Source organism: Salvelinus alpinus, chromosome 12, assembly GCF_045679555.1.
Source record: "Salvelinus alpinus chromosome 12, SLU_Salpinus.1, whole genome shotgun sequence".
Taxonomy (NCBI): Eukaryota; Metazoa; Chordata; class Actinopteri; order Salmoniformes; family Salmonidae; genus Salvelinus; species Salvelinus alpinus.
Genome location: NC_092097.1, coordinates 4714110 through 4738313, shown reverse-complemented (window position 1 = coordinate 4738313; position 24204 = coordinate 4714110). Strand labels below are relative to the sequence as shown.

At 44.0% G+C, this 24204-nt stretch overlaps 1 protein-coding gene across 12 annotated transcripts in view; it reads right to left on the bottom strand.

Moving 5' to 3' along the window:
- The window catches only part of LOC139536508 (R3H domain-containing protein 2-like), a 69900-nt gene that overhangs the window by 36164 nt on the left and 9532 nt on the right, over positions 1 to 24204 (bottom strand). The window contains exon 1 of one of the 12 annotated variants that reach the window (XM_071337062.1): positions 19238 to 19634. The exons of the other annotated variants lie outside the window; for them this stretch is intronic. The gene's annotated coding sequence lies outside the window, so the exon portion shown is untranslated. Of the gene's footprint in view, positions 1 to 19237; positions 19635 to 24204 lie in introns of those variants that run through there. 12 annotated transcript variants of the gene reach the window in all.

Genomic DNA, 24204 nt, shown 5'->3' with positions numbered 1-24204 from the left:
TGGAGCGAAGGGAGAGAGAGTGATGGAGCGAAGGGAGAGAGAGTGATGGAGCGAAGGGAGAGAGAGTGATGGAGCGAAGGGAGAGAGAGTGATGGAGCGAAGGGAGAGAGAGTGATGGAGCGAAGGGAGAGAGAGTGATGGAGCGAAGGGAGAGAGAGTGATGGAGCGAAGGGAGAGAGAGTGATGAGCGAAGGGAGAGAGCGTGATAGAGCGTGATGGAGCGAAGGGAGAGAGAGTGATGAGCGAAGGGAGAGAGAGTGATGGAGCGAAGGGAGAGAGAGTGATGAGCGAAGGGAGAGAGAGTGATGAGCGAAGGGAGAGAGAGTGATGAGCGAAGGGAGAGAGAGTGATGGAGCGAAGGGAGAGAGAGTGATGGAGCGAAGGGAGAGAGAGTGATGGAGCGAAGGGAGAGAGCGTGATGAGCGAAGGGAGAGAGCGTGATGAGCGAAGGGAGAGAGCGTGATGAGCGAAGGGAGAGAGCGTGATGAGCGAAGGGAGAGAGCGTGATGAGCGAAGGGAGAGAGAGTGATGGAGCGAAGGGAGAGAGAGTGATGGAGCGAAGGGAGAGAGAGTGATGGAGCGAAGGGAGAGAGAGTGATGGAGCGAAGGGAGAGAGAGTGATGGAGCGAAGGGAGAGAGAGTGATGGAGCGAAGGGAGAGAGAGTGATGGAGCGAAGGGAGAGAGAGTGATGGAGCGAATGGAGAGAGAGTGATGGAGCGAAGGGAGAGAGAGTGATGGAGCGAAGGGAGAGAGAGTGATGGAGCGAAGGGAGAGAGAGTGATGGAGCGAAGGGAGAGAGAGTGATGGAGCGAAGGGAGAGAGAGTGATGGAGCGAAGGGAGAGAGAGTGATGGAGCGAAGGGAGAGAGAGTGATGGAGCGAAGGGAGAGAGAGTGATGAACGAAGGGAGAGAGAGTGATGAGCGAAGGGAGAGAGCGTGATGAGCGAAGGGAGAGAGCGTGATGAGCGAAGGGAGAGAGAGTGATGAGCGAAGGGAGAGAGAGTGATGAGCGAAGGGAGAGAGAGTGATGAGCGAAGGGAGAGAGAGTGATGAGCGAAGGGAGAGAGAGTGATGGAGCGAAGGGAGAGAGAGTGATGGAGCGAAGGGAGAGAGAGTGATGGAGCGAAGGGAGAGAGAGTGATGGAGCGAAGGGAGAGAGAGTGATGGAGCGAAGGGAGAGAGAGTGATGGAGCGAAGGGAGAGAGAGTGATGGAGCGAAGGGAGAGAGAGTGATGGAGCGAAGGGAGAGAGAGTGATGGAGCGAAGGGAGAGAGAGTGATGGAGCGAAGGGAGAGAGAGTGATGGAGCGAAGGGAGAGAGAGTGATGGAGCGAAGGGAGAGAGAGTGATGGAGCGAAGGGAGAGAGAGTGATGGAGCGAAGGGAGAGAGAGTGATGGAGCGAAGGGAGAGAGAGTGATGGAGCGAAGGGAGAGAGAGTGATGGAGCGAAGGGAGAGAGAGTGATGGAGCGAAGGGAGAGAGAGTGATGGAGCGAAGGGAGAGAGAGTGATGGAGCGAAGGGAGAGAGAGTGATGGAGCGAAGGGAGAGAGAGTGATGGAGCGAAGGGAGAGAGAGTGATGGAGCGAAGGGAGAGAGAGTGATGGAGCGAAGGGAGAGAGAGTGATGGAGCGAAGGGAGAGAGAGTGATGGAGCGAAGGGAGAGAGAGTGATGGAGCGAAGGGAGAGAGAGTGATGGAGCGAAGGGAGAGAGAGTGATGGAGCGAAGGGAGAGAGAGTGATGGAGCGAAGGGAGAGAGAGTGATGGAGCGAAGGGAGAGAGAGTGATGGAGCGAAGGGAGAGAGAGTGATGGAGCGAAGGGAGAGAGAGTGATGGAGCGAAGGGAGAGAGAGTGATGGAGCGAAGGGAGAGAGAGTGATGGAGCGAAGGGAGAGAGAGTGATGGAGCGAAGGGAGAGAGAGTGATGGAGCGAAGGGAGAGAGAGTGATGGAGCGAAGGGAGAGAGAGTGATGGAGCGAAGGGAGAGAGAGTGATGGAGCGAAGGGAGAGAGAGTGATGGAGCGAAGGGAGAGAGAGTGATGGAGCGAAGGGAGAGAGAGTGATGGAGCGAAGGGAGACTGAGTGATGGAGCGAAGGGAGAGAGAGTGATGGAGTGAAGGGAGAGAGAGTGATGGAGCGAAGGGAGAGAGAGTGATGGAGCGAGGGAGAGATGAGCGAAGGAGAGAGTGATGAGCGAAGGGAGAAAGGGGGAGAGAGTGAATGAGTCAGAGCTGAGCGTGTCCCACAGGAGTGAGTGGGCTGAGCAGAGGAGGAGGATGGCGTCAGCAGGCTGACAATTTAAGAGAAGACATTGAGAGGAAAAAAGAACACTGCAGAGAAAAGAGAAAGGGAGGGAGAGAGGAGGGACAGAGCAGGGGTATCCTCTATGACACAGAAGAGGAAAAGAGTGTGTGGCAGGGTCAGGATTGAGAGAGAGGGAGGGGGAGAGAGAAAGCGAGAGAGTTATATGAAGAGATGGCGCGTGAGAGCAAAAGGTGTTGGCCAGGATGTCACACGTCCCTCATTCATTATGAATGACAGAGAGGAGAGAAAGAAAGGAAGAGGGGATACTGATCTTTCTATGCATTATTGACGAGGGAAGTAGTGGTGGAATGTGTGCGGGGGAGCAATAGATATAGAGAGTGAGAGAAAGACGGGGGTTATTTAGGCCAAGACAGCTTGGCCTAAATAATCCTTCCTATCATACAGCAGTAAGACAAGTCATCAATAGACAACAGAAGACCACAGACACTACCAATGAGAGCGCTTCCTCATGAACTACTAACAATCGACTAGCCTGTTGCCTACCTCACAACTATTTTCAGCCACACTTGTCAATATCATTCATCGTCACCATTAGAATATAAGGAGAAAGGGGCGAGTCACAAGTACACATAAGAGTGTGTTAACACTAGTGCAGATGAGTGTGTTACTGGGACGGGATGTAGCCTAAGCCAAAAACAAGTGTATGAGTCACCGCCTCGCAGCACTGCTACCCACAGAGGACAGACAGGGGGACTCCGCCGCGCAGCATCCTTTCATGTCCACAAGCCTTTACATTCACATTTCCTAACAAACGGGCAGATGATTCAAGACACTAAAATACCAGTGGAGTTGCAGGCACTGGAGTTAGGCACTGCACGAGGTTAGGGCTAGGCTACATGTGTTGAAATCTAGGATAAATCTGTGCCAATGAGCGTGTATTTTGATTAGCCTCATTCAAAAAGATGCTGCCTGCAATGGACCGGTTGCTACATTTTCATTCACTCACACAAAATGTGTGTCAAGACAAACATCAGAAGCTAGTCCCGCTCCCATTACAAACCTTATGTAATTCCTGCCCTTTTTCTAGTAAAGGAAGGAGGAGCAGTCAGTGATGAGAGGAAGAGGGAGAGAGAGAGAAATGGTAGAGCAGAATTTTTTTTCTTCTCAATGATGAAACAGACTGTGCTGCTGTGTGATTGGCCCATGCCTCCACCAATGGGAGGCCCAGCTCCATGGCAACAGGCTCTGTCACCAAGACTACTTTCTGTAGTAGCCCCCGTTCCTGCCTGCCAAACACACATACACCTCTCTTTTTAGGCTTTATCACCCTGCGTCCTTCCCCTTCGCCAATTACCTGGCTCTGTGCATTGAAGGAGTTCAGCTCAGACACAGAGATAAAGACATCAGGGTTTCGCACACTGGTTTATGTCCAGTTCAGGGTTTCACCGGACATTTGACAGACAGAATTTTAAATTTACCGGACATTTATATGCATTGGGTGCGTAACCTGATTAGGGTGTCCACCCACTGTGCTCAGAATGACATACATCCCCTTTAGATTACGGTCATTCATATTAACAGCGCATAAAAGTTGATGCAACGATGCGCGGCCCTTTGTACCGAATTCTCACGCGCACTTTGAAGATGGTTATTCTATCCACATTTACAGTTGTGGGGTGATAGATCCCAAATTCAAACAACCAGTAGGCTACACCCCAAAACCAGATAAAAAAAGCAAGAGTCTGATGTAACAGATCAGAACCTTTAACTTAAAAATGTTGATAAACGTATTTATCCACATTATAAACGCAGCAATGCGCTCAACGCAGTAGGCTAAGCGCAAATGTTTGTTCCATAATGCAATTAGAGGGAAAAACACTTGTCAAAAGCACAAAGCACGGTTTCACGAGACAGATGTCAAAAATAGTTTAGACATTTAGAAAGAAGAGGGGATCTAAAATGAAAACAACTAGCATGGGTTGCTGATATGACTGGGATTGTGCGTTTGGCTACTGGACAATGAAAGAAAGTTGATATCAAATAATTGCCTCCGCGGATACGGTCGGATTTGGGCTAGGCTACTTCGAAGCAAGGTAAGACCTGCCTCATAATATGTAGTAAAAAAAAACATGCCGGTTTCAAACAATCGAGTGTATGTTTTTAAAACGCATACTGCCTCCAGCTCATAGCAAAGTGTTGTGTGACGTGCAGATGGAGCCTACCTTCCGTGGCCTACGCATTTAGTGTTTGTGTGTCAGCTCTCTGCCTGACAGATGTCCCACTCAAAGGCCCCATCTGTACTCGCGTGATAAATAAGACACATGAACGAATATACTGAGCACACGGGCCAATTTAACACCACTGAATTATGCAAATTAACCTACAAGACTGATAAGCATGACCAGTCAAATGTATTGACATAGACTGGTATTTCCATCAATTAATAAGGTAAAGACTTTTCTTTTTCTCCCAGACAATTGGCTGGCACCAATTTCATTTATCGGCTTTTCTATTTAATTTTTTTTATTTAATTTGGGCCAAAAGCCGGCTATTACCGGCTAACGTAAATCCTGGTACAGATGGTTGACTCCCTCACACACTCTGCTCTGTTATGTTCTGTGTTATGTTGGTGAACAAGCGAACTGGTGCAGGCTGCAGCAGCTCTGTTCCAAGTAAACCCTGAACTAAGCAGATTGAGGAGCAGACAAACACAGAGAGAGGGAGAAGGACTGAGGTCTGAAGAGCTAACTAGTAAACCTCGACAGATCGGGAGGTGAACTCCCTTTTCCGGTGGGCCTTTCACTCGCATACGGACAGCTAGTAGCCTACTCAGGCCAGCCTGAGCCCCACACATCATTAGGCCGATTCCCTACTTTCCACATACTGTGCCAACGTAGCCGAAAGCATTCACCAAATGTTTCAGAAATGCCTTAAATAGTTCTCCGAACATTGCCAGTTAAAACACATGGCCCTTACAATTGATCTCAAAGTTAGTTAATACAGTAGGCTTCAGTGTATGGGGTCGGTGTGGAATTCCTTCCCTCCCTTTACACATCCATTCCAGGAATGCCTGAGCCGGACTGCAGCCCCCAGGGAAAGAGGGGATGATTAGAATGGAGAGGACACCATCCATCCATCCAGCCAGGCCCCCTGCTACCTCCCTCTCAATCCCAGACATTCAACGATAGATAGGGCTACAGACTTGGGCAGCACTCCTGTCCAGTAGGGCTTGGGATGGCCAGGGACCTCACGATATGATATCGCGATAGGTGGCGATACGAGACGTACTGCAATACTAACGATTCTATATGTATTGCGACTCCATCGTCAAAACATACCGCTCACCATATGGCTGCTGCAGAGGGACAAAAAGACAGCTTGGAGAAAATGAGTTGATCAGCCACAGAAAAAAAAAAGTGCTGGAAACAAAATTGGCAGCCTGATTTAAAAGATGGGGAACAAGCAATGAAGGAAAAATACTGGAGTTTTGGTGAAGGTACAGACAACTAGCGCAACAATAATATTGCGATATTGTCAAAAAGGCATGATAAAATCAAAAATAATATCTCGATTCCCCCCCATTACTACTGTCCAGTGGTTTCCATCCAGGGCCTGGCTGAAAGGAACCACAACCCATCAATGAAAATACGCATTAAAACCTGTATGCAGCCAAAATGGGCTATATCTCCCTGTGCTGTTCCAAGTTACTGAAATGCAATAGCTACTGTGTGGTGTGATGTATTAGGCTGAAACCTCCTGCCCTGAAGCCTACAATAGATCAATATCAGTCAAGCGGACGAGGCCAGGGCCCGTGCCAGAACGGATCAGTTGGATGGGCATTTGATTTCAATAGGAGGGGGGTCCACGGGACCAGTGTGTGCACACGCTTGTGCACATATGTTTTAAAAATGGGTGTTATAGTAAAGACCGTACACAGCGCGCGAGTTTCAAGTATGCGGAAGCTTACAATTTCATCCTACCATTTGTCCGTCCAGCCTGCTAGAGAACTTGCAACATTGAGTAGGTTTACATGCACACTAACAATTCGATATGAAACTGATTATGGCAGTAGGCATATTACACAAGAGTCACATAAACACCTTACTCTGCTCATCTTTAAAATCAGCTTAAGACCAAAATCAAAGCAAGCATAAACTGATTAAAACCTGGTTTTATTGGCAAACTTTCAAATTATTAGGACACGTAAACAGTTTAAATCAGTGTTCCAGCGGTGTATTTGATCTGCTCAGCTGAGCGAACCGCCCTCTTTAGCGCAAGTAAAGTGAATTTGGAACAACTGAATGTATGCGTCTTCGAAGTAGTCGACACAAACTTTATACGTCCGAACTCAGAATCCAGTAGCATGTAAATATTTTATTCCAACTATTGTAATAATCTGATTATCCACAACAATCACATTAATTGTGTTCATGTAGCCGTACTCACCGTTTCAACTAGCCCATTCTGGCCTTCAGTTTCCCGTACCAGTGAGCTCGGGAGAGACGTTTTTCAGCAGGCATGTTCAGGTATTTTATGACGTTTTAAGAGCATTCTGGAGAGCGGAGTGCATGCATTCTGGAGAGAAACACGCCATAATGTCGCCAAACATCCCTCCCTTTATACTCAAGACATCTTCACACATATTTCCCATGCTTTTCACTGGCCACATGCACTGCACATATTGTGGGCTTCCCAAATAGGCAGAGGCCAACGCGCATCTGATTTTTATTTATTTAACGAAGCTAAATGATCCTCTGTGGCTAAGTCAATTTTGTGCACACATTTGTTTACATCCCTGTTAGTGAGCATTTCCCCTTTGCCAAGATAATCCATCCACCTGACAGGTGTGGCATATCAAGAAGCTGATTCAACAGCATGATCGTTACACAAGTGCAGCTATTGCTAGGGACAATAAAAAAGCCACTAAAATGTGCAGTTGTGTCACAACAGGAATGTCCACCAGAGCTGGTACCAGAGAATCGAATGTTAATTTCTCTTCCATAACCCGCCTCTCCAAAGTCATTTTAGAGAATTTGGCAGTATGTCTAACCAGTCTCAAAAACCGCAGACCACGTGTAACCACACCAGCCTAGGACCTCCACACCTTGGCTTCTTCACCTGCGGGATCGTCAGACCAGCCAGCCGAAACGCGTAGCACGTTTCTATAGGCTATGCAATTTGCGTGACAAAACAGAGTGATGGCCTCTATTAAAAAGAGGATACCATCAGCTTTCTAGGCCTACTATATTTATACCTCAACTTTCCTAATATTAAGCACATTGCTCATCATTACAACAGGAGTATAGCCTACCTGGCTGACATGAAAATGAACCACGGGAAAAGCGTCCTCCATTCGCTATTTAAGTGGATAGATGACAACTTTTTATTTTCTTCACCTACCACTATTTCGAGACAGGTGCATGATAATGGTCCATACAAATTTCACACGTCATTTAGTATATGTAAAGACAAGATTAAATCAATAATAGTCTGATGGGTGACAATATTAGCCTCTCTTGTGAATTATATATTATCAATTGTGAATGATGCCCAGTGTAAGGCAGGAAACAATGCCATTTTTCTTTTGACTTTTTGGAATCATAGTCCCACACCTCATGTAGCCTAGCCCATAGGCCTATATGATTTGATAAGGTTTGTATCACAACTAAAGTGACCAAATAACTGCTTAAAATTAATCCCCTTTACTTGGGGTGTAGAGCCCAACTTCCATATACAAGCAGCACATGAGATTCAAGTTTGGGGAAGATAATCTTCTCCATAAAAATGCACCTTTATAATAAAAGCATTACGTGCATAATCACATTCGTGGTCAATTTTTATAATGCTGTTTTCCCGCTAATGGAACATTCACGCTTATAGGCCTATATGTTTATGTGTCGGGGGGCTAGGGTCAGTCTGTTATATCTGGAATATTTCTCCAGTGTCCTGTGTGAATTTAAGTATGCTCTCTCTAATTCTCTCTTTCTCGGAGGACCTGAGCCCTAGGACCATGCCTCGGGACTACCTGGCATGATGACTCCTTGCTGTCCCCAGTCCACCTGGCCGTGCTGCTGCTCCAGTTTCAACTGTTCTGCCTGCGGCTATGGAACCCTGACCTGTTCACCGGACGTGCTACCTGTCCCAGATCTGCTGTTTTCAACTCTCTAGAGACAGCAGGAGCGGTAGAGATACTCTCAATGATCGGCTATGAAAAGCCAACTGACATTCACTTCTGAGGTGCTGACCTGTTGCACCCTTGACAACTACTGTGATTATTATTATTTGACCCTGCTGGTCATCTATGAACATTTGAACATCTTGGCCATGTTCTGTTATAATCTCCACCCGGCACAGCCAGAAGATGACTGGCCACCCCTCATAGCCTGGTTCCTCTCTAGGTTTCTTCCTAGGTTTTGGCCTTTCTAGGGAGTTTTTCCTAGCCACCGTGCTTCTACACCTGCATTGCTTGCTGTTTTAGGCTGGGTTTCTGTACAGCACTTTGAGATATCAGCTGATGTAAGAAGGGCTATATAAATAAATTTGATATAGCTAACTACCGTGTGCGCATTGCTGCGCTTATGTGAATAAATAAACTATTAGGCTATTAACATTAAGCTAATCTGTTGCGTCAGCTTTTTTTTTTATGCTAGTGGTTGTATTAAATTTGGGATCTATCGGATCCCACAACTGACCCAGACTATGTTTGGAATATTTACTTCTCGCACAGAATGTCAACTTTTGTACGATTGGGGATAGTAGATTGACATAGGCCTAACGAGCAGCAAAAGCACTAGCCTACTCATCTTGTTGGCTGATGATATCTTCAATATGCACCTCGGAATTGGATAAGGACATGTGCAGTTGCGTCCCAGAAGTGCTTCGGAAACACGCAGCACTCAGGGAGAAGGGAACAACAGCCACTGGCCGCAAAAGGCATGGATTTTTTTAGGTTGCATTATGGCCACACAAAGGGGATGCCACCGGGAAATTGTAGGTATTATCAAGTGCTTGTCAAATTGTGAATGAGATACTGATGAAGTGTGTACAGCCTGCGCTAAAAACAAAGCAGAGCTCGTGACTTTTTTCAAATCATCATCATTAGTCACATCATGCAGCCTTAGAATGCATTAAAAATCAAAACTTTAGAACTCAGCAAAAATAGAAACGTCCCTTTTTCAGGACCCTGTCTTTCAAAGATAATTTGTCAAAATCTAAATAACGTCACAGATCTTCATTGTAAAGGGTTTAAACACCATTCCCATTCTTGTTCAACGAACCATAAATTAATGAACATGCACCTGTGGAACGGTCGTTAAGACACTAACAGCTTACAGACGGTAGGCAATTAAGGTCACAGATATGAAAACGTAGGACACTAAAGAGGCTTTTCTACGGACTCTGAAAAACATCAAAAGAAAGATGCCCAGGGTCCCTGTTCATTTGCATGAACGTGCCTTAGGCATGCTGCAAGGAGGCATGAGGACTGCAGATGTGGCCAGGGAAATAAATTGCAATGTCCGTACTGTGAGACGCCTAAGACAGCGCTACAGGGAGACAGCTGATCGTCCTCGCAGTGGCAGACCACGTGTAACAACACCTGCACAGGATCGGTACATCCGAACATCACACCTGCGGGACAGGTTCAGGATGGCAACAACTGCCCGAGTTTAACCAGGAACGCACAATCACTCCATCAGTGCTCAAAATGTCCGCAATAGGCTGAGAGAGGCTGGTCTGAGGGCTTGTAGGCCTGTTGTAAGGCAGGTTCTCACCAGACATCACCGGCAACAACATCGCCTATAGGCACAAACCCACCATCGTTGGACTAGACAGGACTGGCAAAAAGTGCTCTTCACTGACAAGTCGCGGTTTTGTCTCACCGGGGTGATGGTCGGATTCGTGTTCATCGTCGAAGGAATGAGCGACACCGAGGCCTGTACTCCGGGACCGATTTGGAGGTGGAGGGTCCGTCATGGTCTGGAGCGGTGTGACACAGCATCATCGGACTGAGCTTGTTGTCATTACAGGCAATCACATCATTGTGCGTTACAGGGAAGACATCCTCCTCCCTCATGTGGTACCCTTCCTGCAGGCTCATCCTGACATGACCCTCCAGCATGACAATGCCCCCAGCCACACTACTTGTTCTGTGCATGATTTCCTGCAAGACAGGAATGGAAGTGTTCTGCCATGGCCAGCGAAGAGCCCGGATCTCAATCCCATTGAGCACGTCTGGGACCTTTCGGATCGGAGGGTGAGGGCTAGGGCCATTCCCCCCAGAAATGTCTGGGAACTTGCAGATGCCTTGGTGGAAGAGTGGGGTAACATCTCGCAGCAAGAAATGGCAAATCTGGTGCAGTCCATGAGGAGGAGATGCACTGCAGTACTTAATGCAGCTGGTGGCCACACCAGATACTGACTGTTACTTTTGTTCAGGGACACATTATTCCATTTCGGTTAGTCACATGTCTGTGGAACTTGTTCAGTTTATGTCTGTTGTTGAATCTTATGTTCATACAAATATTTACACACGTTAAGTTTGCTGAAAATAAAATGCAGTTGACAGTGAGAGGACGTTTCTTTTTTTTGCTGAGTTTACTAAACATACGTAAATAACTCTAAGGCATATAGGAGTACCTATTTCTTTGTTAACCCCTCAACACAGAATAGCCGCATGTGCGCACTCCCTCAAATCGTTTGGAGAAAATATCCTCTTTTATTCAGCTTTGTTCAATGGTCTTCTTCATACTATAACATAATATACAATAATGCCACCGAATTCTAACCAAATCTTGTCTGCTAAATGAACTACTATAGCTCACAGCCATATAGTATAGCCAGATCAGGACGAAACATTAGGACAAAGCAGAGTATGCTATTCTATACTTCTGAAAGATTACATTTTCTTATCATGTTTCTTTAGACCTGTCTAAAATAAATCCTGGATTTATTGTGAAGGTGTAGGCTATATTATTTAGACTTTTTTAAATGTAGATGTTCTAAAAAGTTCTACATCAGTGGCTTGTAGGCTATGCGCGGAAGACAGGAGATGCTAAATGTGTTTATGTTAATTAACGGTCAATTACCGTGAGACCGACAGTTATTCGCTTGACAATCACCGGCTGATTACATTATGTGACCGCCACAGCTCTACTACCGAGTTCCAAGTGCCTCTGGAAGAAGTAACGTCAGCACAATAACTGTTTGACAGCAGCTTCGTGAAATGGGTTTCCATGGTCTAGCAGCCGCACACGAGCCTAAAATCACCATGCGCAATGCCAAGCGTCGGCTGGAGTAGTAGAAAGCTCGCAGTCATTGGAGCAGTGGAAACGTGTTCTCTGGAGTGATGAATCACCCTTCATCTGACAGTCCAACGGACAAGTCTGGGTTAGGCGGATGCCAGGAGAACGCTACCAGCCACGATGCATACTGCCAACTGTAAAGTTTGATGGAGGAATAATGGTTTGGGCTAGGCCCCTTAGTTCCAGTAATGGGAAATCTTAACGCTACACCATACAAAGGACATTCTAGACGATTCTGTGCCTTTGTGGAAGACCCTTTCCTGTTTCAGCATGACAATGCCCCCGAGCACAAAGCGAGGTCCATACAGAAATAGTTTGTCGAGATCGGTGCGGAAGAACTTGACTGGCCTGCACAGAGCCCTGAACTCAACCCCATCGAACACCTTTGGGATGAACTGGAACGCCGACTGCGAGCCAACCCTAATCGCCCAACATCAGTGTCCGACCTCACTAATGCTTGTGGCTGAATGGACGCAAGTCCCCGCAGCAATCCACCAACATCTAGTGGAAAGCATTCCTAGAATAGTGAAGGCTGTTACAGCAGCAAAATGGGGGACCAACTCCATATTAATGCCCGTGATTTTGGAATGAGATGTTTCGTCGACTTTTGGTCATGTAGTGTATTTTTGTTCAGTTTACTTTAAAGAACTAGTAAAATGATTGTCAGACAGCTCTGCTGCATACTTAGGCAGGCTAGCCTAGCTAAATAGGATAACTAGACAGTACAGTATGTTGAGCAGAGATAACATTGTCTGGCTGGCTGCCACTCCCTAAGCAGAGATGAGATGACGTTAAAAATAATAAAGCCATCAACAAAAAACGAAGTAATATACACAACTGAAATATTTGATTATTTCATAGTATTTTTCTGTTGATGTCTACACAATGTGGACCTGACAGAGTCAATGGAATATTTTGGCAAATTAATGAACGTTCACTATTTGGGGTTTTTGAATTAAAAAGCTGTAAAATCATTTCAATGTACATTTTTCATAATGCACGTTTAAAATTTTATCAAAACCAAAGTGGAAAACAATGATTTTTTCTTTTTTACAAATCTAACAGAAACAACCTCAAAAAACACTAAATCTCTCAGCACTAGCCCATAGATAAACCTGTAGGTTCTTCAGCCACTCCTTTTGTTCCCTTCCCACCAGCCTAGCCCTCTGCCCCCTGGAGAATCAACCCAAATCAAATCAAATTTTACTGGTTGTGTACACAGATTTGCAGATGTTATCGCAGGTGTTTCTAGCTTCAACAGTGCGGTAATACCTATAGAAAAATAGTTTTATACAATACAATAAAATTATCGTAATATCAGAACACGCAATGTAAGAGACCGGAATATATACTGAACAAAAATATAAACACAACATGCAACACTTATAGATTTTATTGAGTTTATAGTAGAAAATCTGAATTTAAATAAAATAATTAGGCCCTAATCTATGAATTTCACATGACTGGGCAGGGGTGCAGCCACGGGTGGGCGCCAGGCCCACCCACTGGGGAGCTAGGCCCAACCAATCAGAATACGTTTTCCCCCTTAAAAATGGCTTTATTACAGACAGAAACAATCCTAAATTTCATCAGCAGTCAGGGAGGCTGTTTTCACTGCAGGTGAAGAAGCCGGATGTGTAGGTCCTGGGATAGAGTGGTTACACGTGAGCGGTGGTTGTGAGGCCGGTTGGACGTACTGCCAAATTCCCTAAAATGAGGTTGTAGGCGGCTTATGGTAGAAAAATGAACATTCAATTCTCTGGCAAAAGCTCTGCTGAACATTCCTGCAGTCAGCATGCCAATTGCATGCTCCCTCAACTTGAGACATGTGGCATTGTGTAGTGTGACAAAACTGCACATTTTAGAGTGTCCTTTTGTCCCCAGCACATGCTGTTGGTTGATTTGATTATGCAGTGCTGCTTACAGTTAGCCTACAATTATAGTGAATTTGTATTTGATTTTGAATAGCCTAGTAATAGGGAATTGTTTACATTTAATTAATTGAGTGACATTACCTTCAGCTGTACAGAATCTCACCACCACACATTTCCATCTCCTCCTCTCTCTCTCTCCTTGTTTTCCTTTCTTGAGCACGCAGACGAAAACATGTCCCTATTGATGTTCCCGACCAGATTTCACTTCGTTTCCCAAATTAAGCACGGGGTAAGTTATTCTTAAATGTATTTCTCAGGTGCTCATATTAAGTAAATGCTCCGCTATAAAAACCGAAGTAGCCTACAAAACGGAGCGGCTGGAAAGCACGCGGCCTCCATTCACTAGGCTGCAGATGACATGTCTTTTTCCCCCCCTGACCCCTGTTGCTGCCCATTTGAAAACGGGCCTTTCTTAAAAAAAAAAAAAAAAAATAAATAAATAAAAAATCGAGACTAATTTCACATATTAGTAAAGACAAGATTACATTGAGAATAGTCTGATGGGTGAAAATAAGATCACTTGATGAAAGAACAGCTGTGCAGCCAGAGGCAAACAGAGCGCAGGTTTTTTCTATAGTCACACCATGCAACCCATATATGTTTTTATTTCTAAAGACATTCTAAGGTTTGTATCATTCACAAGTAAATTTGCCAAATAACTCCAAATCTAGCATATAGGACCGGTTTCAAATTATCACTTGTACGCTCAACATAGCCATTTCATATGAACACTTGCTTTGTAATGGGAAAACATTTTTTCTATTTGATTCAGCGAAGTTCAATTATATTCTTCTTACTATAAAATCAGATAAAAATAATGGCATGGGACTCAAGCATATCTTGTCAGCTAAATGAACAAGCCTACAGCACGGAGCATAGCCAGATAACATAGGCCTACAGTAGGCCAACTCATATTCTTTTCTTCTGAAATACATTTTCTTCATGGCATGTTTCTTTAGAACTGACAAAAATAAAAACAGATTTATCAGACTTTTGTAGATGTTCCAAAAGCACTCATCAGTGGCTTGTATGCGTGGAGGCCTGGAGATGCTAAACGGGTTTATGTTAATTAACGGTCAATTACCGTAGGACTGGCAGACTTTTGCATGACAATAACCCGGCTGACAACATTTCATTACCGCCACAGCCCTAGCCAGGCATACCAGTTTGGGTCAAGAACTGCAACGCTGCTGGGTTTTTTCACACTCAACAGTTTTCCTGTGTGTATCAAGAAGGGTCCACCACCCGAAGGACACCCAGCCAACTTGAAGCATTGGAGTCAACATTGGCCAGTATCCCTGTGGGAACACTTGACACCTTGTGAATTCCATTCCCAGAGAAATTGAGGCTTTGCCTTTAGAACAGCCTGAATTCTTCTGGGCATGGGAAATGTTGCTCAATTGGTATCAAGGGACCAAACGTGTGACAGGGAAACATTCCCCACACCATTACACCACCAGCCTGTACCGTTGACACCAAGCACGATGGGGCCATGGACTTACGCTGCTTACTCCAAATCCTGACGGCCATCTGCATGACGCAAAAGGAACCGGGATTCGCCGACATGCCCACTGGAGCCACCTTTTCTTGTTTTGATCTGATAGGAGTGGAACCCGGTGTGGTCGTCTGCTGCAATAGCCCATCCGTGACAGAAAAACGACATGTTGTGCCGCCTCCTTTTTGTAGGCAAACAGGGTTCGTTCGGTCATTAAAATCCTAGAAATGTCAAGGTGTGTGCTTTACCTGCATGTGTGCCAGTGGGCTCGAGGAGAGAGACAGACATTGCAGCAGGTAGCTTATAAATTAAAGGATAGTCTACTACATAACCTATTTAAAACATTGTGTAGCTGGGCTGGTCATGTTGGTACTTAACTATTTAGCTAATAGCATGTATTAATGTCATTGTTATGTCTGATAAAACTTTCCTTCGGCACTCGTGAATATCCGCAAAATGGCTAACACGCAGTTGATGAACTGGTGCACGTTAATAATACAATCCTATATATTTTGGTTGTAAATCTCTCAATAATGGGAAAAAAATGACACTGTTGGAAAACTGGGATTCCCCTCTATTCAACATTGTCCATGTCCTGATAAGTACCATAGACTCACTCTTTTGGCCCATGGTGTGACAGACAATTATTTAAGTGATTTGAGCTTTCGGAGAAGTAAAAAGAAAAATCTGGCATACTCAGGGCTTTACAGTACAACCATTTTACTCGTATATACACGAGTAAATATGTGTGTGTGTGTGACCTGGAATATTTAATTATGAGCACCAGTGCGCCTAGAAAATTGAAGGATTCTAGCTTTATTACCTCAAATATTTTCATTGTGCTCCTAAATGTCTGTGTGCATACATTTTTCATGTGCTCCTTGTAAAAAAAAAAAAAAATGTTTTACTTAAGTCAGCGTAGTGCCCTGCTACTTGTCCAAAGGAAAAGTGGCAAAAAAATGTTAATGCCAAGCTCTCGGGTGCATATTGCGAATCAATAGCAGCTTAACTTCTCTAGGATAGGGGGCAGCATTTTCACGTTTGGATGAAAAGCATACCCAAATTCAACTGCCAGCTACTCATCCCCAGAAGATAAGATATGCATATTGTTAGTAGATTTGGATAGAAAACTCTGAAGTTTCTAAAACTGTTTGAATCATGTCTGAGTATAACAGAACTTATTTAGCAGGCGAAACCCCGAGGACAAACCATTCAGATTTTTTGGGTTGTTGAGGTCACTCTCTATTCAATGGATTTTCATTGGGAATACAGATTTCTAATTGACCTTCTTGCAGTTCCTACCGCTTCCACTGGATGTCAACAGTTTTTAGAAATGAGTTGAGGGTTTTTCCTTTGTGTAATGAAGAAGTACGGCCATTTTGAATCAGGGTCACTTGTTTTGAATCAGGGTCACCCTGAATCAGGGTCACGTGTACTGTTAGATAGAGGCGCGTGACCAGAAAGCATGCTACAGATTGTTTTAATCCTGTATTGAACACAGATCATCCAGTCTTCAATTTTATCGATTATTTACGTTAAAAAACGCCTAAAGTTGCATTACAAAAGCAGTTTGAAATGTTTTGGCAAAGTTTACAGGTAACTTTTGAGATATTTTTAAGTCATGTTTCACGACTTGGAACCGGTGTTTTTCTGGATCAAACGCGCCAAATAAATGGACATTTTGGATATATATATATCGACGGAATTAATCGAACAAAAAGGACCATTTGTGATGTTTATGGGACATATTGGAGTGCCAAAAACAGAAGCTCATCAAAGGTAAGGCATTAATTATATTTTTATTTCTGCGTTTTGTGTCGCGCCTGCAGGGTTGAAATATGCTTATCTCTCTTTGTTTACAATGGTGCTAACTCAGATAATAGCATAGTTTGCTTTCACCGAAAAGCCTATTTGAATTCTGACATGTTGGCTGGATTCACAACCAGTGTAGCTTTAATTTGGCATCTTTCATGTGTCATTTAATGAAAGTTTGATTTTTATAGTAATTTGAATTTGGCGCTCTGCATTTTCTCTGGCTTTTTGCCAAGTGAGACAGTAGCGTCCCGCCTAAACTCAGATTTTGGGATATAAATATGAACTTTACCGAACAAAACATACATGTATTGTGTAACATGAAGTCCTATGAGTGTCATCTGATGAAGATCATCAAAGTTTAGTGATTAATTTTATCTCTATTTCTGCTTTTTGTTACTCCTCTCTTTGGCTGGAAAAATGGCTGTGTTTTTCTGTGGCTATGTACTGACCTAACAATTGTTTGGTGTGCTTTCGCCGTAAATCCTTTTTGAAATCAGACATGTTGGCTGTAGCTTTAATTTGGTGTCTTTCATGTGGGATTTCATGGAAGTTTGATTTTTATAGTAATTTATTTGAATTTGGCGCTCTGCATTTTTACTGGCTTTTGGCCAAGTGGGACGTTAGCGTCCCACATATCCCAGAGAAGTTAAAAAGCCCCTGATATTGACATCTAAAACCTATGCAACACCTTATTTAAATCAATAGTATCTGATACACACCCATCAAAATATCTCCCATGTCTCACCAGAGATAGATTTGCTTAACACTCCCCACATTAGATAGTAACACAAAGTGACAGTCACAAACACCATCTGACAAAGAAGGCTCGGGAAAATGGCTAAATAGTATACAGAGGCGAGACCAAGCATTACGTGGTAAAGGCGGCAGGTTTTCATTCACCTGAAAGAGCAAATGAGACAGAAAGAGAAACGAGAGAGAGAGCGATTGGTGTGAGGGAGAGAAGAAGACACTATGCTATAAATAGCAGCAGATTTTTTATTCAAGAGGGCTTTGCTGCTGCTCTCTTTCTCAGTCTCTGGGAGAATCTCAATTGCATACTCTCTCCTCGCCTCCTTCTCAAAACCCATTGTAGGAGAAGGACCTCTGGCTTTCTCATCCAATGGGTTTTGAGAAGGAGGCGAGGAGAAAGGAAGCGAGGAGAAAGGAAGCGGGGAGTACGCAATTGAGATTCTCCGCCTCTGTCGCAAGTGCTCCTTTTCTCTCTCTCTCTCCCTCTAGCAAACACTCTTTTCTCCCTCCATCTCCAACCCACCCTCTTTTTCTGTCACCTGCACCCACTTTCTCCCCATCTCTCCGCCCCCCTCTCTGTTCCTAGCACATTATGTTCTGTGTTAGTCTTAATGGTTGTTCCAGATGTTCCCACCCAATGTTTTGTAAGAATCAACTATTTGCTGTCACATCTCCATGGATAGCAGGCTCCTTATGACGAATTCCTCCCTTCCATCCTCTCTGCTCTATGACAGGTTCCAAAGTGACGGACCCTTCCTGTCAACTCTCCACCCCTGCCCCCCCTCCCGCCCGCCCGCCCGCCTACAGGACGACACAGTAGCAGGGAATTCCTCATTACCTCAGCACTGTCTTCACCAAAGTGTGTGTTCTCACACCAGCCAACCCACCCACCCACCCACTCACCCTCTAGCACAATATATAAAGCCATAATTATGCAGCGTAGCCTACATGCACCACTAATAAAATGGAACAGTCCATAGACATAGTTAGATAGTCGGTGACTTCATTAACGTCACAATTAAAACCAGTACATCCAAACCATCTAAAAACCAATGCAGGTGAACAGATTACAGAAGGGTAAATAGAAGGGGACAAATCGAAAGTTACATACCGGGATATTATTTTAGATGATATATCATATCGCAATAATATTTTTGCGCTAGTTGGCTGTATCTGCACCAACATTTTCCAAAATAGCTTTTTAAAATAGGGAGCCAATTTGTTTTCGGCACTTTTATTTCTTTGACTGATCAAAAAAACGTGTTTTCTAATGTTCCCATCTCCCTGCAGCAGACGCATGGTGAGCAATATGTTTGGAACATCGAATCACAATGAAGAGTCACAGAATCAAAAACACATAAAAATCGGTACCTAAGTATCGTGATAATATCGTATTGTGAGGTGCCTGGCGATTCCCAGCCCTATAAAACAGTACTTTATAGAAGCTATGCGAAGCTCCAGATAGATGTCAGCTACCGTAGAGCCAGGCAGCGAGCTAAATCACACTTTAGCAACGTTACTAAAGACAGGACACGAACAGAGACGGATAAGAGGCGATAAGCTAAGGCAATCCACCGAATAATAGTTTGAAGTTTAACTTTGACACACCCCGCGTAACTGGTAAATGTGAATAATACAAAACAGTGGCGCACACGCAAACACACATCGCTTGCTTACTGTGTTCAGAGATTTGCAGCTCCCATGCAGAGGTTTTGCAGGATGAATGATCGGGTGGAACGACAGGCTACAACATAGCGCTACGCTAGCAGATCGCTGACATCACTTTCGTCTCAATAAACACTGACTGTATCCGAGGAGAATCCATCCGTCCCCCGCGGTCATCTAGCTACCGCTAGCCTAAAGCTTATTTCATGGTCTGGGAGCACTCACGGTCTTGTCTGTCCTCTCCGGCTGTTCTAGCTAGCTGTACATGTCGGAGCTATTCTACGTCGAGGGTTTTGGAAACGAGGAAGGAAGGACCCCCTCTTGACTGCCCCTTTTTCTGAATGAAGTGTACAAGCACAGAGACGGTGAGCGAGAGAGCGAGCGAGCACTCTCCTCTCACTATATCATGTGCACACTGCTCTGCCTTACTCTACTCCTTCACCAACCCTCCCTTCCTCGCACTCCCTTTCTCTCTCAGTAACAATATAATTGTGCTGACAGGCAGCCCAGGGCTAGTGAGGAAACCCAGCTGTTTAAAGGACTGTGTCACTGGGGGAGCAGCACGATGGCAAGACACACTTCAACGACGAAAACCGGACAATGAAATGTTCATTCCTCCATTCACCCACTCAAGGTTTGCATTGCATCCCTCCTTGTTGTATAGGAAGCCACATATAACCTAGATCCACAAGAGCAAGCCATGTGACCATCTCTAACCGTCAAGTCCTCAATTACAACCAACTACGCTAGATTCTCTGTTACACTAGTCTCATTCAGTGCCTTTGGGTTGGATGAAAAACAAACTGGTGGTGGTAGGAGAAATGCACTGCAGGTGTATGGACGAGCAGAAAGAAAGAAAGACCTCATTAGCGGGGGGAAAAGATAATTCCCTAGACAGGATGAATGGATTTGAATCATCTTCCTTAGTTCTCCCTGCAACAAGCCCTCACTGCAGCACAGCATGTTTAAAAGGCAGTCAAAAGTTCAGCAGCATCAGAAAGGGAGAGGCTGGATTGGACTTGAAAAGGGTCATAAGAACAGCAGGATTGGGGTCAATTCAGAAATTTTGAATTTCAGTTTACCTTGAGAAGTAACCAGACAGATACACTGAATTACGTGTGTGCATTAAATTCCTTGTAAAATGTGTCAATATCAGCTTAAAGCTGAGATCCGCATTAGGGGAAACAGTGCCACTGGCCACCTAACTCACAAGTATTTTTCTTTTGTTTATTAAACGATGGAGAGGAGCTCCAGCATCAAGGTAAACCAAAAAGGACATACACCACATTTTTTGACAGTGAAGATGACATTTGTACATTTCGCTCTACACTCCAGTATTTTGGATTTGAAATGACATGTTTCACCGGAATTACGGGAGCAGTAGCGGCGCGAAAGGGCTGGGGTTGAGATGATTAAACAAGTTGTGGGTGTGTCGAGGCTTGCCCCCTCACTGGCCAATCAGAACATGCTCCATGGCTAAATATGTGGTTGCTCCAAGTTGCGTATTTATGGTCATTCATCCCATTTCGTTCTCAACTCTGTTACTCCATAATAACCTAGTTCATTATATGTCCCACATTTGCTTAATATTTTGAACATGTTTGCAGTCCACATTGTTCTAAAATGCATTTCTCCAATATGGAAATAAATGGTTAAAAACACAGGCTATAGCATTACACTGATATAGGGGCTAATTGCAAATTATCAATTGCAAATTGCTGTCTGGACATGGACTTGCCAATGTAGTCAAATCAGCAAGATTCAATTCACCAGACTATTGATAAGGCCTAAAAAGACAGAGTATAATTCTAATTTAAAAAAAACTTGTTTTAAATAGGCTGTGTCTAAATACAGTTATAAGCAACACATTTGCTCCCCGTGGGCGCATAATAATACAGACAAGGCAACAAACCGGAGGGTTTTACGCACATCCAAACTGTTCATAGGAGCTGGATAAATATCCAATACGAAGAGAAAGGGAAGGAATGTCCACTTAACATTATACTGATTGCAGGAACCATCTTACAGATGAAATTTGCACTTCTCCAGAAATAGCTGACGAAATTGCACCACATTTTAAACCATATAACCTACCGTTCAAAAGTTTGGGGTCACTTAGAAATGTCCTTGTTTTTGAAAGAAATACTGTTTTTTTTGTCCATTAACATCAAATTGATCAGAAATACATTGTAGACATTACATTGTTAATGTTGTAAATGACTATTGTAGCTGGAAACGGCAGATTATTTTATGGAAAATACTACATAGTAGGCGTACAGAGGCCCATTATCAGCAACCATCACTCCTGTGTTCCAATGGTACGTTGTGTTAGCTAATCCAAGTTTATAATTTTAAAAGGCTAATTGATCATTTGAAAAACCCTTCTGCAATTATGTTAGCACAGCTGAAAACAGTTCTGATTAAAGAAGCAATAAATCTGGCCTTCTTCAGACTAGTTGAGCATCAGCATTTGTGGGTTCGATTACAGGCTCAAAATGGCCAGAAACAAAGACCTTTCTTCTGAAACTCGTCAGTCTATTCTTGTTCTGAGAAATGAAGGCTATTCCATGCGAGAAAGTGCCAAGAAACTGAAGATCTCGCACAACGCTGTGTACTACTCCCTTCACAGAACAGCGTGGCTCTAACCAGAATAGAAAGAGGAGTGGGAGGCCCCGGTGCACAACTGAGCAAGAGGACAAGTACATTAGTGTCTAGTTTGAGAAACAGACGCCTCACAAGTCCTCAACTGGCAGCTTCATTAAATTGTACCCGCAAAACACCAGTCTCAACATCAACAGTGAAGAGGCAACTCTGGGATGCTGGCCTTCTAGGCAAAGTTCCTCTGTCCAGAGTCTGTGTTCTTTTGCCCATCTTAGTCTTTTATATTTATTGGCCAGTCAGATATGGCTTTTCTTTGCAACTCTGCCTATATGGCTAGCAGTCACACAAGTAAACTAGCTAACGAAAAAGCAAGGTTGTTTTTTTTGCAAAAAACAATGCAAGGCCATCATATTTCTAATGTTTATCATTGAAAGAATGTAGCCAGCTACATTAACCGTTTTGCAATTTACAATGGAGGAAAGTACCAGAGAAAAGTAGCCTACACGTCATTCAGAGCGCTGTCTGGTGATCCAATGATGTGAGCAAAGATAGTGCAGCTGAAGCATGAAATTAGGCCTTTCACATAGATGATCTGGAGCAAAACCCTTACTGAACCTGAGCAGAGTTGACAAATAAGAAGCATCTCAGATCTGCATTTACAAAAAGCAGCAAGATATATTATCTTTTCTGCGTGAAAAATGCAGAATCCTGCGTTAACGCGACCCCTGACATCAAGCGTATGACTACACATTTTTGGGATGCATTTAAAGTTTGTTTTGGCTGTGCTTCGGTGAGAAAGTTCGAGGAACAAAGATCATACCCCTGGTTAATGGCAAAGGTGAGGGGGCTGGCTTTTGGGGGGGGGGGGGGGGGGAACGACGACATTTGTTCATCTAACTTTCTCACTCATCATTATTCACAATTCATTAATGATACTCCATAATCATGGTAGCATCCACATGGATGTAGAAGTGTTGAAAAACATCCTATTCTTATTTACAAAAATGACAACACATTCATTATTCTGTTCCTATTGGGCAAAACAATCTGAAACAACCAAAAGTAACTACAAAAAGGCAGCCAACAAGTTTGTAGAGTCACAAGCTTGATGTAGTCATTGCGTGCTAGGAATATGCGATCAAATACTAAACTCTTGACTACTTTGATACAGTAAGTGGATTTGTCCAAATACTTACGTGGGAAAATATATATATACAAAGTGCTTCCATTTCTAAACGGTAAAACATATGAAAATAATGCGATGGAAATAGTTATGTTTGTGCTTTTCTAATAACCAATTTCTGTGTTCATGCAAGTGACTGATTGAACGTGCCTGGGAGGAATCCTCACGATCAGTATGTGCAATTTGGTAGTACGCACAGAACTTTGTTTTGAGAACAGAAAGGGATATCTCAGTTTCAAGGTCTCCGCATGGAGAGGAGAAGCCTCGTGAGGTATTGGTCTGTCACATGTATGAACCAGTATTGGTCGGTCACATGCATGAACCAAACGTTAATGATGAATTAAGAACGATGAATAAGATGAATAATGCAAATATAACTTGTAAGCACTATATAAGAAAACAGGACTGCCCCGGGGGAGCTCACTTCAGACCGGTACTTTATGCATTTAAGTTTGACTGTGACCTTTCCAGCTTGCTGTTAATAAACAATGATTCATTTAAGATTGACTTTGAGTGTCCCTGTGTAGAATTTCCACGACAATACACTCTAGTAAAAGCCTTCCACAAGCTTCCCACAATAAGTTGGGTGAATTTTGGCCCATTCCTCCTGACAGAGTTGGTGTAACTGAGTCATGTTTGTAGGCCTCCTTGCTCGCACACATTTTTTTCAGGTCTGCCCACAAATTTTCCATGGGATTGAGGTCAGGGCTTTGTGATGGCCACTCCAATACCTTGACTTTGTTGTCCATAAGCCCTTTTGCCACAACTTTGGAAGTATGTTTGGGTCATTGTCCATTTGGATGACCCATCTGCGACCAAGCATAAACTTCCTGACTGATGTCTTGGGATGTTGCTTCAATATATCCACATAATTCTCCTTCATAATGGCATCTGTTTTGTGAAGTGCACCAGTCCCTCCTGCAGCAAAGCACCCCCACAACATGATGCTGCCACCCCCGTGCTTCACAGTTGGGATGGTCTTCTTCAGCTTGCAAGCACACCCATTTTTCCTCCAAACATAACGATGGCCAAAAAGTACGATCTTTGTCCTCATGTGCAGTTGCAAACTGTAGTCTGGCTTCTTTATGGTAGTTTTGAAGCAGTGGCTTCTTCCTTGCTGAGCGGCCTTTCAGGTTATGTCAATACAGGACTCGTTTTACTGTGGTTATACAGTGGGGGGAAAAAGTATTTAGTC